The following is a 14,747-nucleotide window of genomic DNA, read 5'->3' as shown; positions in this document are numbered from 1 at the left end:
GCGACATCTTTATGTACGCGGATGACGTCACAGCGATCGTCACCGGCTCGTCTTTACCAGAACTGGAAACGAAGGTAACCGACACGCTTAAACAGCTTTGTAATTGGTTTAAAACAAATGGCCTAGCCCTCAACAAAGATAAAACCTTCGTCATGAGACTCAATCTAAACGGCCACACATCCAGGCCCATGACCGCGTATGCCGGCGACGACGCTGTCCGTCAAGTTGCGGACATAAAGTTACTAGGTTTTACCATTGATAGTGGCCTGAGGTGGAACGTACACATCGACCATCTGTGCGCGAGGCTGGGCACCGCGTGCTACGCTTTATGGCGTCTTGCGAGTACTACGACCAGGGACGTCGTCAGGAGCTGCTATTTTGCAACTGTGCACTCGCTCATTTCGTACGGTACCGAGCTATGGGGCGGAGCCGCTGACTGGCGTCGGGTGTTCTCATTACAAAGACGAGCTGTACGCGCAATAGCATGTGTTTCTGATGACGTCCCTGCTCGTCAGTATTTCACAGAATACAGTATATTTACACTACCCTGTGTACTTATTCAACAAATAGCGATATTTACTCAAACAAATTTACTGTGAAACAGATAAATCCAAATCGCCATCTGCGTAGTAACAGGAACGCGGGCTGCCTCGTATCTGTGCCACATAAGTTAGCGAAAAGCGGACGATCAGCCTATGTACTTCGCCCACGCATATACAACTACCTACCTAAAAGTATCAGGGATGCACCTACCTTCCATAATTTTAAAATGAGACTAAAACATTGGCTACTAAAATCACCGTTTTATGACATTGATGAATATTTTTCCTGCAAAATTGATAATGTATCTAAATAAAATTAATTATAATAAATAAACATGTATATGACATAAGTACAAATAAGTGTAATATACGTATAAGTATATACTACTAATTATAATAAATAAACATGTATATGACATAAGTACAAATAAGTGTAATATACGTATAAGTATATACTACTAATTATAATAAATAAACATGTATATAACATAAGTACAAATAAGTGTAATATACGCATAAGTATATACCACAATAATGTTTGACTTGTAACCTAATGTTATCAATAAATTTTCATTTTCATTTTCATTTTATTCGAAAAAAAGTGTCTAGGGCCGATGTTTGGAAATTCCTGCGATCTCTTGAGTTTTAATGGCAGTTCCTTTTCTCTCAACGACCTTAACAGGCATTTTTCCTCCGCTCCTTCAATTGACACCACTATTAAGGCCACTACTCTTTTGAACATATCTTCTTTGCATTCTCCTGCCACAGATTCCTTTTCTTTCTGTCCTGTCTCTGAATTTGACATAAAGGTCATTATTAAAGCTATCCAGTCAAAAGCCGTAGGTTGTGATGATGTCAGTCGTTGCATGATTGTGTCAGTCCTCGACTGCGTACTTCCTGTGATAGCTGACATCATCAACTCTTCACTGGCCTCTGGTGAATTCCCTTCTCTTTGGCGTAAAGCTTTTGTGATTCCACTGCCTAAAATTAGTAATCCCACCACTCTCAGTAACTTTAGGCCCATTTCAATTCTTCCTTTCCTTTCGAAAATCGCTGAAGCGGTTGTTCATAAACAACTTTCGGTCTTCGTTTACTCGCATAACCTTTTAAGCCCTTTGCAGTCCGGTTTCCGACCAAGTCATAGCACCAGTACTGCGCTTGTTAAGGTAACAGAAGACATTAGGCGGGGCATGGAGAATCAAATGGTCACGGTCCTTATTCTTATTGACTTCTCTAACGCATTTAATACCGTTGACCATGACATTCTCCTTGCCTTGCTCAAGCATATCAGTGTCTCTGAAACAGCCCTTAACTGGATTGCTGCCTACTTGCGGGGGCGCCAGCAGGCAGTTCGAGTCAACCGGTCTTTGTCTGACTGGTGTGATCTGGCAACTGGCGTGCCTCAAGGAGGTATCTTATCTCCACTTCTTTTTTCCACTTTTATCAATTTTATTACACCTGACCTTCGCTCTTCCTACCATCTGTATGCTGACGACTTGCAACTCTACGATCAGTGCTCCGTAACTGACCTCCCAACTTGCATTGGTAAACTTAACCTGGACCTTTTGCATATCCAGCAGTGGTCTGAGAGGTTTGGCCTCTTTGTAAATCCGTCAAAGTGCCAGGCTATCGTTATAGGTAGTTTCAAACAACTAGCAAAACTAGACTTGGACGCACTTGCACCTGTAAGCTTTAACGGCTCCCCAATAAGATTTAGTCAGAGCGTTAAAGACTTGGGTGTTCATTTTGACAATACCCTGAGTTGGAGGGCACAGGTTACTGAAATCAGCCGTAAGGTCATGGGCTCACTTCATTCTCTCAACAAACTGAAACACTTTTTACCGATCAAAACTAAAGTTGCATTAATGAACACCCTTATACTACCCATTATTGATTATGGTGATGTTTGTTATCCGGACTTAAACGAAGAGCTTCTCGACAAATTGGATCGCCTGATGAATAACTGCATTCGCTTCATTTTTTGCCTCCGCAAATATGATCACATTTCTTCCTTTCGCTCTCAGCTTGGCTGGCTTCCAATTCGACAACGTCGCAATATTCGCTTGCTTTCCACTCTCTTTTCTGTGCTTAACGATCCACACTCTCCTGAGTACCTCAAATCCTTATTTCAATACTACGGCATTTCTCGCGACCGCCAACTTCGCTCTTCTGGCAATATGTCTCTGTCCATCCCTCTTCACCGAACCGGGTTCATGTCGTATTCGTTCACTGTGCAGGTGGCGCGCCTTTGGAACGGACTTCCTTTTAACATAAAAAATGCGCCAAATAAGTTCGCGTTCAAAAAATCCTTACGTGCTTTCTATGCTAGCGGAAAGAAAGTTTCTTAGTGTATTTTTATTAGTTTCATAATGAGTCTCGTCGTTATTTTATTATTTATGTTATTATATAAATTTATGTTATTATTATATATGTATATTATATTTGTATATATGTGATTATGTTATTTTTATTTTATTTTTGCTGTTGTATTTGTAGTACCGCCCACAATTTCTCTGCTTAGCCTTAAGGTTGACTGGTAGAGAATGCCTTATGGCATTAAGTCCGCCTTTTGTACGGTAAGGTTTTCTTTTGTGCAATAAAGATTAAATAAATAAATAAATAAATATAACCTGGCCGTGGATTTTTTCGACAGATTAGTAAAGTTTGCATCAAAATCCGTTCAGCCGTTTTCATTTGATGCGCGGTCAAATAAACATATAAACAGACAAACAGATAAAAGTAAAACAGACAAAAATTCTAAAAACTGTTGGAACGTGTTCTGTTATCGATTCTAAGTATCCCCAGCAAATTTTTTTTTTCGAAAATCTTCCATGTACAGACTTTCGACCCTCTTCCGCTTTATTATATGTATAGATAGATAAATAACATTTATTGATCAAAAACGTGTATGTATAGATTAATGAGACGTTCCACGGGAATGTCGCTGTCACTGACGAAATACTTTTGACTCGTTTGGCAGCTACCTCAATCAAGTGCATAAAGCTCAAGTCAATTTGTTAGCCAAGTCATGAATCTAAAGTCAAGTCAGCAACCAGACCAAAGCATTTTCAGAAGTAATAGAGGAATAGCAAATCTGACTAAACTTTTATTTTCATTAATATTTAAAATCAGTTTATAAAACCACATCAGAATTAAGTACAAGGTTGACAAATTCAAATCCGCAACGTAGGTTTCGTCAGGACCTGTTAAGTGACATTCTCGTGGAATGCCCCAATAAGAAACGGCTTTCATATATATAAAGAAGGTACCTAATTACAGCCTGGGATTGTATTATATGAGTTCCAGTACCTACTATACATGTTAGGTTCGAGTTTTCTTGTAACCAAAGATAGATTTAACTCCGTAATAGATGGATACAGTCTAAGGTAAAAACGTGCCTCGAAAATCAAGAAAATTTGATTCTCGTTCAGAGGGCGCTACTAGCTTTGGCCTACTGTCGTATAGATGGCGTTGACGGTTTCGTTTGTTATTTAACAATTTTAACGCATATCAGTGAAAGAACATGGGTCAAAATCATAAAAATAATTAATGCCAATAAAAAAAATCATGTATTATCCATATTAAAATACATTTTATCGTATTTTTATAAATCTTCATTTTTAGTTTTAAAGTGTGTCGACAGATGGCAGTGAATTTACTGGGGTTACAAAATTTACTATGACAGTACCGCTCTAGTATAAGTTACTCTATGTTGTAACGAACGAGGCAACGCTTGAAGCAACTTATTTCTTCAGATTTATTTTTTGTTCCAGGTTCCGATGTCTTTTCCATCCGGCAGTGTTTTTTGGACAATTACAACAACACAGCGCACCTAAGCATGGTACCTAACTACATCAGCCGTACCTAAATCTTTAAGTAATAGATAAAATACTAAATTATAGGTAACTAAAAAACTTTGTTATTATTGTTTAAATTGGAAAACAGTTTGCTGACCTACATTTACATTTTTTTTGTATTCTACGAGAATATAATACTCCGCGAGTTAAATTAAATAGGGTAGGTACTTACCTATAAACAAGAAGTACCTATAGACTAAGGCCCATTTACATGGTGCGAGTTTCTCGCACGTTTTGGGGCGAGAAATCGTATGACATTATCGTATGCAATAATCGCCAGGCGAGTATCGTATAAAAATGTTTACATTCATGCGAGAAATATAAACTCGCCTACGATTATGTCATTCGATACTCGCATGGAGATTATCGCCAGGCGAAATAGTTTACACGAGGAGCCGCATTCTAGGGAGATATTTGCTTACGATTTCTCCGACTCGTCTAAACTCGTTCTCGTATGACATTTTTTCACGTACGTGCGAGTATCGCACGAATCGGTCCGAACCGATTTTCATACGAGTTTTGCCAGTCAACTTACGTGATTAGTTGCTAATCATTTACCACTAGGTATACGTATACCGTAAATATTCGTAATAATATTTCTTGTTTCTCACAATGTTTTTACAAGCTTTTATTTAACTTGTAAATGTTAGTTTGTTTGAATATGTTTGTTCTGGTCAAATCTTGCAAATTTAACCCACTTTCCATTATTTGATTGAGCTTAAAATTCCTATACACGTGTGAGTTGGGTGACAATGTAATATTATGCTACCATTTAACTGGTCTGATTATGGACACAGGAGGTGGCCATGGGAACTCTATAAAACCTATATGTGTTTGGGTTTGTTAAAATTCTCTCGATGAGTATTAGTTGTCTGTTAAAGAAAAGTACAGTCAGCGATAATATCTTCTATCAGAAATGTTTTTTTTTTAATAAATATAAAATAAAAATCATTTATTTCAGGTCTTACATACCCATATTTTAACACATTACAAAAATTACAAAAAGAAAAATGTAAAATAAAAAAATGAAAAATATAAAATTACATTAATAAAAATTCTAAATTAAAATTATACAATATTAACCCTATCATTATTAACCCTACAAACATGCTTTTTATATATATGTACATTAATTAATTACTTACTAAATAAATTACGAATCGACACTAGGTAAAAATCATCACTTTGTTTGGCCAGTGATGATTTGTGCCCAGTGTTTAGTCATGGGGCAGTCCGCGCGTTCAGCGAACATGCTCAGGATGGTGTTGGAGCTGCCGCGCACTCTGTTCAGCAGAGACGCTACTCTCTTCCTTCTGATGGCGTGAAAGCCATCAGTGCGCGCCTCTGCGAACATACCCGATGCACTGCAGCGTCGCGGCAACTTGTCGAAGTTGAACAAAACACTGAAGTTTATCCCTGTAATATTGTAGATCCATTCGTGCGTTTTCAGATTCTGGTTCCATGGTGTCTGTGATCTTAATTTACTAATTTATCAGTCCAAGGGTCAGCGCAGGGGTCGGGTCGTCGTAAGGGAAGAAAACGTTGTCCAATAAGCAGTGCCAAGTTGTCGAAAGTAGATTCAATCTTTGTCCAAATACTCGCAGATGTCGTGGTGAATCAGAAGTCCTTGGGTCGTGCTGAGGTCGTCAAAAATCTCAATGATAACAGTAAATCGCAAAACGCAAGGTAACAGAAAGGTTGGGCCGTTATTTTTATTTTTTCGGCAATGACAGCTAAGGCTAAGTGACACTGACACTGACATTTGTCATCGTTTTTTTTTTCTATCTCATCAATTAAATCACGTGCACAGGCATTAGTGCGATCTGCTGTTAAATTTCACAAACGTCATCTCGGTCACTTAAAAATATATATTTAATAAATAATACGAAATAAAAATAAAAGAGCTGCATTTTCGTGATCGCTATGACGAATACTATCGTATAAAAATATAATTTGTCTATCTTCAAAAAACTTTACCTACCCAATTGCTGACTTTGATTCTAAACACCACGGACAGTTCCCGCTAGACATACAGAAGTAAGTGCCACACATCAATGACTCAGGACCGGCATTCAAATACTTTCTATGGAAGTAATCAACAATCATATTAACTACATGATCACGTCGCGGAAGCACAATTGGGTGTTTCTGCGTATATTCCAAATCAGCATTTGACAGTCTGCCTCCAACACGAATCAAACCGTCTTTATCCATGAACGGTTTAAGCTTGTGTAAGGCAGGCGAGCAATACTTCTTGCATTTAATTTTGTCAATGTCGTCACTAAAGTGTTGATTTTGTAACGAGGAAAGAATTTTGCCTTCATCGAACTCTAGGTCAGATCGAGTAAGTGCCGTGGAGCGCGGTTTCGGTTTAAGAATGCGATACACGTATACGATGATGCGCAATAATCGAGACCACGACGATATCCGCTGAGCGAGCGAATAAAGTGGTGACTCTGACACGTCCGTAGTAGCGTGTGCAAGAGGCTTAAGCTCCGGCACTTCACCGATGAACTCTCGATCGAGCTCCTTTAAAGGCCATTCTGATGGATGCTTGGAAGCCCAAGCCGGTCCCGTGAACCACAAAGGATGACCCACTAGCTTAGCAGGCGTCAGTCCACGGGACAAGCAGTCCGCTGGATTTTCCAAGCCCGCCACATGATGGAAGCAGCTGGCCGGAATAGCTTCGATAATCTTAACTACCCGGTTGGCAACAAACGTTTGCCATCGGTGTGGTGATGACTGAATCCAGCAGAGGGCAACCTTTGAGCGAGTCAGTAAACGCGTAGATCTCGTTAATGTTATAACGAGGTTCGAAGTTATCTTGCACCTTCCGCATGAGCTTTGCCAGGAGGACCGCAGCACACAGTTCTAATCTCGCGACGGAAACTGTTTTAAGGGAACAGACCTTGGACTTGGAACACACCAGCCAAACTGTCACTTCGTCTCCCTTTAAAACCTGAAGGTATACTACACCTCCATATGCACGCTCGGATGCGTCACCGAAGCCTAAAAGGTTTATAGTACAACCCTGTACTACTCCAAGATGGCGCGGTATGTGGATTTCATTTAGTCTTGGCAACTCCGAACAGAATCGTTGCCATAAATCCACAATGTGGAGTGGAGGAGTCTCATCCCAGTCGCATTTGATCAACCAAAGCTCCTGGATGAGGAGTTTTGCATATAAGACAACTGGAGCTACTAAGCCCACGTTATCCCATAAACGTGCCACTGCGGATAAGATCGTCCTTTTAGTGCACCTTGAGTCTGGCTCTGTTACCTTGAAATGGAAGTAATCACCAGATTTATTCCAACATAAGCCAAGGACCTTTTGGGAGACCCCTGGGTCGATTTCAATGTCTACGGAAGCCCGGTGCGAAGCGGGTATTTCGCGTAGCACGGCGTCTGAATTGCAGGTCCATTTCACAAGATCAAATTGACCGCATTTGAATAGATCAATCAGCTCCTTAGCCGCGGCAACAGCAACAGACTCATCCTGCTGTTGCGAGTTATCTGACATAATGCTAAAGCATACGTCATCCATGTAAGTACAGGAGGACGCAATCTCTGCAGCCTTGGGAAACTTAGACCCGTCGTCTGCAATCAGCTGACGGACGACGCGGAGCGCGTGATAGGGACTCGACTTCATGCCAAAACACACACAATTAAACTCGTACGTAGAGTAATGGGATCTGCCGGGCGGAATCTATACAAGATTCGCTGAAACTGGCGGTCCGCTTCGCGAACACCAATCTGTAAAAACATTTGACGACAATCGGCCGAAAGCGCTATTCTGAATAAGCGAAAGTTTAGAAGGATTGAAAACAAATCCCCTTGAAGGTTGGGCCCTGAGTGCAAAACATCATTCAGCGACAGGCCTGTGTTTGTCTTACTACTCGAGTCCAGGACCATGCGCACTTTGGTCGTTGATTTGTCCTCGCTCACGACAGCATGATGAGGAATTATGTATGCGATGGCTGGTGAGGCGTTCATGGAGTTAGTTACCTCCGATATGTAACCCTTACTGACGTATTCAGGAATGATATCGTCATAGGCGGCACGTAACAAACTAGATAACTCTAGCTTCCTTTCAAGGCAAAGAAAGCGCCTCTTAGCAGCAGAATGCGACTCTCCAAGCTTGAACACCTTATCTCGGAAAGGTAATGCGACAGTATATCTACCGAATTTGAGCGGGCGGAGCGGATACTTCCTCAAGTTCCCAGAACCTTTTAAGGTAGTCCATGGAGTCCTGATTGTCCTGAACGGAAGTACAATATGCCGAAGTATATTTATGCGGTGCCTGTAAAGCAGGAACCGAGCCCATTAAAATATACATGTTTTGACATCTTATTGTTAGAGGCCGCTAGTACTTGAGTCACGATAGACGTGTTACAAGATGTGTTTTCCGGCGGTGAAGAAAATTTAGCTGCAGTGCTCGCAGATGCATTTGACATATCAGACGTCGTAGCTTCTTCATCCTTGTCTTTGTCAAAATGCAACAGAGTATGATGCTTTTGCTGACAAACTCGACATTTCACCTCGGAATTGCACTCGCGGGTGCGGTGTTTGATACTAAGGCAGTTAACACATGCCTTAAACTGTTTAGCGCGTTTGAAGCGATCGGGAGGCGTTAAACTGTTGAAAGACGGACATTTAAATAAATGTTCATGGACAATATTGTCACAGATACATTTAGTAGTGCTCGCGCAAGCAAAATAACTTTGTAGTTTTGGTGCGGCACTACGCGGTTGAAACGACTTAACACCTTTTTCGCGTGATGGATTTGCGGCGGCGGGCGGAGACGGCGGTACATGGCTGCACAATTTGATAAATCCTAAACTGACTCTTCATGAAATCCGACAGATCACGAAAGGTTGGCAACTTCGTATTTAGGTACAGCATTTCAAATGTTCGTAGAGTTTCGTGGTCTAACTTTTTTAATGCCATGTGTAAAAGCATAAAGTCGCTTAAGTCATCGAGCTTAAGCGCTTTAAGCGCATTCGCGGTTGTGACGAATTTATCGATAAAAGTCTAAAAGTTAGAATTAGTTTTTAAATTGAGCATTTGATCCATGTAGGTCGAGGCAAGAGTGCGCTTGTCTTGAAATCTGTCAATTAAACTATCGAGGATAAGCTGATAATTTTCAGCGCTCGGAGTTATACCCGCGAAGACAGCTTGAGCTTTTGGTGATAATTTCCCAATAAGATAGAAAAGCTTCTCTTCATCGGCAAGCGACAGATTGTCGTGCACTCTAGATTGAAAACTAGCGTAGAACAGCGGCCAGTTACGTATGTCTCCGTCGAACGCTACCAGTTCCATCGTTGGCAGCGAAGGTCTGGCTCTCTCCACTATAGAAGGCGGCGAAGAGGCCTGCGGTGCGGCTGGTTGCAGCCGCTTAACCACTCTCCTGATGCGGCAGTACAAATCTTCGAAGGCTATAATCGGCTGATAATTAGGGACAGCAGCCGCCTTAACACTTAGCAACGTGCGATTATACTCATTAACCACCTCTTTGAACTCCGCGCGAAGGACCAGAAATGTATACGCGATTTCGAAGGACCAGCGGGAGCGCAGCCCGAAGATAAAGGGGGCTATGGCTATCAATGATTCTATGAATTTATGGGGCCGACCTTAGCTGCTCAGTAAAATTCTGTCCGGTTGCGGCGGCCGCCGAGTTATATTATTGTAATTTAGTGGTTCATTTGCTTCTGATTTATTCTCACAATTCTCACCTTCACACTCACGTTTATCGTTCTATTAAAATTACTTAGATCTTCACTAAGGAAAAATGCGTGTTTTTATTTTGATTGACAACTTGGACAATGACAGATATACTTATATTGACCGGGATATTATAGACCGTGATTACCTTTAAAAGGTAAGGTAAATTTGTATTATTTGTGAGCTCCCGATATTTCGACGCAGTTACATGCATCATGTTCACGGGTGACTGAAGATAGCGGGTGGGTGTCAAAGTTGTGTAGACAGCGCTCTGTCTACCCTCATTCTTGCGCGTCGGCTGCGTTCACTTTCAACGGCTGCGGTCGCATTCACACTTGTTGGTCCGGTCACGTTCACAATCGTTGGTCTGTCCAAACACACTACACTCACGGTGTCACTACGCGTGTTTGATTCGGATATCACTGGTTTTTACACAAACAAACCACAGGATTCCACACATTTGACAGTTTAAACCCATCTTCACGATTGTAACTGCGTCGAAATATCGGGAGCTCACAAATAATACAAAAGGTAATCACGGTCTATATCCCGGTCAATATAAGTCTAGTGAAACTAACCGTGAATCATTCAAAACTCTAATGACAGATATATTCAAATTCTTCCGCTTTTCTTAATGGCGTTTAAGAAGGTCGGCAAAAATGCGGGTGATATGAAAATGAGGTCGAATATATTTATGAAAGAAAGAGTGAGCGATATGGATGAAAGTGAATGACAAGGAATGAAAAGAGGCGCGAACATTTTGTTTACACGGAGACATCCAATCATCAAAGGCGAGGAGATTATCGCCCCTACTTGTACGATATCGTACGTATAGTTTACATGATGCCATATTTTTTCTCGTGCTACGATAATCGCATGGTCTAGGCGAGAAACTCGCACCATGTACATGGGCCTTTAAAAAGATTCTCGCTGATTTGGCCTTGAGCGTCTCAGCGTCTCTGTACCCGCACCCCGCTCACTGCGATCGTACGTGAATTTCGTCTCGGTGCGGCGACTGCGGCAGAACGAGGTTCAAAGAATAACCTACAGCCCAGAGGCGCGCGGCATTTGGCGCTATACCTCGTATTTGTGTATCTTTTGCAGATATTTTGTTGTTTGAGTATGAGTAGATCATGCGTTTAGTGGAGGTCGTAAATTATAATAAAAATATATTCCCTTATGCATTATACTTTACAAGCCTCAATTAGTTTATTTGTGTTTTATCTGTTTCTTACAAATAAATACCTAAGTCAAATCGACGGATTAAGATTTATAGCTAAAGCTTGGTATGTACTAAATTGAGGCGTACAGTTTTTTTTTATCCGTAATAAATAAATATAAATAATGCCATTAATAGTTAACTTATAAAATTAAAGTACCTACTAGCTTCATATACTACTACAAATGTGTTATTTTTCGAAGTTCGAAGTTTTCTCAATCATTACGTGGGAATATCATCATTATTAGGGTTCCGTACCTCAAAAGGAAAAAACGGAAACCTTATAGGATCACTCGTGCGTCTGTCTGTCTGTCTGTCCGTCAGTCACAGCCTATTTTCTCGGAAACGACTGAACCAATTAAGTTGAAATTTGGTGTATATATGTAAGTTTGTGACCCAAAGACGGACATGTAACGTAAACAAATTAATTTTAAACACGGGGGCCACTTTTGGGGGGTAAAAGAGAAAATAAAAAAAAAAGTTTTTCAAACTATAGCGTGTTACATATCAAATGAATGAGCTCATTGTGAGAATCTCAAATGTATATTTTTTATAATTTTAGGATAAACAGTCAATTCAATTCAATTTAATATATTCTTTATTCAAATAGGCCTAGCAACAAGCACTTTTAAATTGTTTAGAAGTTATTCACGAAAATAGGCAAAAAATGAGCATTCCCCCCCTTTATCTCCGAAACTACTGGGTATAAAATTTTGAAAAATATATACAAAATAGATCTTTACCTATAGATCACAGGAAAACTTATTAGAAATGAGCAGTCAAGCGTGAGTCGGACTTAATTATTTAGTTTTTGATCCAACCCCTACGGGTTTATTAAAGACATTTCATGCACGTTTCACATAAAAAATAAATTGTTTAATTTGAGTAATGTACGGAACCCTTGGAACGCGACTCCGACTCGCACTTGGCCGGTTTTTATTACAAGCGCGCCACAATCAAATCAGCGCTTTGCAGTCATTTATTTTTTTAGTGGTTAACGGCTATGTATGATGAACCCCTGTGGACGTCAGCTGCCGCTCCGTTGATGGGTTGAGGAATGGCAGCCACCGAAACACGCAAAAAAAATTGTTATTGCCTCCCGCTTGATACTGTGTCAGATGATAGTTTAGATGATATTGTGAATTAAAAAAATAGTCAGCCGGTTGTATCTCGGTGGACCGTCAGCTGGTCACATGAACATGTAAAAAAATCTTTTCAGTCATCGCATCCCATTTCATACTTTGTCAGATGGTAGTTTAGATAATATTGTTAATAAAACAAATCGTCGGCCGGTTGTATCGCGGTGGAAAGACCGTCAGCTATTAAAACATTATTTTTTATTGATTTAGCCGTTTAGTCAAAATAACCAAAGTTAGCCGCAAAATGGTCTGTTTTATTATTTTTATTAGGGTAAAACTATAAATATCAGGAAATAAGTTTAATTTTATAATTGTAGAACAATAAATGAAGATTCATATATATTTTTTTCATAATTTTTTGTTTACCCATTTAAAAGACATAATACACCAAGTTGACCCAATGAAATAATTACTGTAATCCAGAAGGAGATACAAATAATAATAAAATAATAAAGCGTTTATTAACAGGCAAGGATCACCCATGAAAAATTTACAGACATAACTACAATTACACTATTTAACACTAATTACTACTTAACTAAACCTACAATAAACTTAATAGTAAGTTTTTCCGTAAATAAAAATACGATAGGCCGTTTTGCTAGTTTTTAATCGATTAAAATTATTTTTAAACTACAAAAACAATGTTTTTTAACAGGTACTATTCATACATACAACGTAATAGGTAATAGGTAGCTTATGTTAAATCAATTATTTATTGTTTCGAGATGGAATGGAACATTATTCAAAACGTAAAACTTGAATGACATTATAATATGTCGGTTAGAAAACATTTATTTATTTATTTCAAATGAAGTTTTCTCAAACATACGTATATTATAGTATAATATATACGGATATTATCATTACATTCATTGTAATAGACCGCAAAATACCGTGTTGCGCTCGCTAATGCGCGTCGCAACCAAATCAGCGCTCTGCAGTTATTTATTCTTTGGCCACAATAACTCCGATATTATAGCACTTTGCTTGTGCATAAGCGAACATAGTGCAAGGAAGGCACGGAGCGACGAGCGACACAGCCTCCTCGTCTCAAAGCTGGCACACGACTGCCGGGTGCCGGCCACGCCATTTTCAGGCTGCATACGCATGAAATGTGGAAAAAAGTTCGATTTCTTAAGAAAATATTTTTTGATTAAGAAAAGCTATGTTGCATTTGTAGAACCTGTTAAAACATTTTTGTTAGTTTAAAAATAATTTTAATCGATTAAGCCGTTTAGAAGTTATAAGCAAAGTTAACCGCAAAACGGCCTGTCGTGTTATTTTTTTTCGGTGAAACTACAAATTTCAGGAAAAAAGTCAAATGTTGCGATTGTTGTCCATAGAGTGAAGATGCATATATATTTTTTTCATAATTTTTGATTGACTCATTTAGAAGTTATAAGGTCTTAAAAGTAACAGTTTTTGGCCAAAAACTGCGCGAAGCGCCTTAAGGATGAAACCTACATTCAAAAATACTCTACTCGTACCTATTTACATTTCTATTCAGTTACGTGGAATAGTCAGTAATTGGTTACGTAACATTTTTGTTTCTACTCGTTGAGTATAATCCGTGTATTACAATTTCATAATTATGCATTTAGACAATTATAAAAATTTTGAAAATAGAATTTCATACATTTCTATAAAATATTTCTTGTTTAAAGAGACTCGATTCAATGCAAATTAGCCTACTTAAAGAAGCTGCTGCATCGCATCTGCTTTGTGATTGGTTGGCCACCAAAAACATTTTATTTTATGTTGTAGTAGAAACAATTGCTTCATAAGTCAGAAATGCGCATGTGACACCCTTCATATAGCAACATCCATATCCTACGAAAACCGCTTAGCGTTGTTTATTAAGGCCCATTTCCATGGTGCGAGTTTCTCGCCTCGACCATGCGATTATCGTAGCACGAGAAAAAATATGGCATCATGTAAACTATACGTACGATATCGTACAAGTAGGGGCGATAATCTCCTCGCCTTTGATGATTGGATGTCTCCGTGTAAACAAAACTTAAATGCGAGAATCGTATTTCGAGTTTATATGCTTTTCAGTCGTCATCATGAGTGCATTGCAAGAGGCTGTTCTGATTGTGTCGGTACTTTATACGTTTTAAATTTTATTTTTACATTTTCATTTTCAAAACGCACAACAAATGTTTTCTTTGAATATAGGTACTTAAATGCAGCTAACTATTTCCTGCCAAGAGCCAATATTAAAATAAATGCAACTTAAATTATATTAAAATCATTAAATTAATTT

The 14,747-nt window shown here is 39.3% G+C and overlaps 1 protein-coding gene and 1 long non-coding RNA gene across 2 annotated transcripts in view; both read left to right on the top strand.

Moving 5' to 3' along the window:
- The window catches only part of LOC134754494 (uncharacterized), a 296,086-nt gene that overhangs the window by 45,760 nt on the left and 235,579 nt on the right, over positions 1-14,747 (top strand). The window lies entirely within an intron of this gene.
- The window catches only part of LOC134754189 (neuroligin-4, Y-linked-like), a 146,565-nt gene that overhangs the window by 55,265 nt on the left and 76,553 nt on the right, over positions 1-14,747 (top strand). Inside the window, exon 2 of the mRNA XM_063690325.1 lies at positions 4,316-4,383. The gene's annotated coding sequence lies outside the window, so the exon portion shown is untranslated. The remainder of the gene's footprint in view (positions 1-4,315; positions 4,384-14,747) is intronic.

This window comes from Cydia strobilella, chromosome Z (genome assembly GCF_947568885.1).
Source record: "Cydia strobilella chromosome Z, ilCydStro3.1, whole genome shotgun sequence".
Lineage (NCBI taxonomy): Eukaryota > Metazoa > Arthropoda > Insecta > Lepidoptera > Tortricidae > Cydia > Cydia strobilella.
This window is presented reverse-complemented; position numbering and strand designations above follow the sequence as displayed.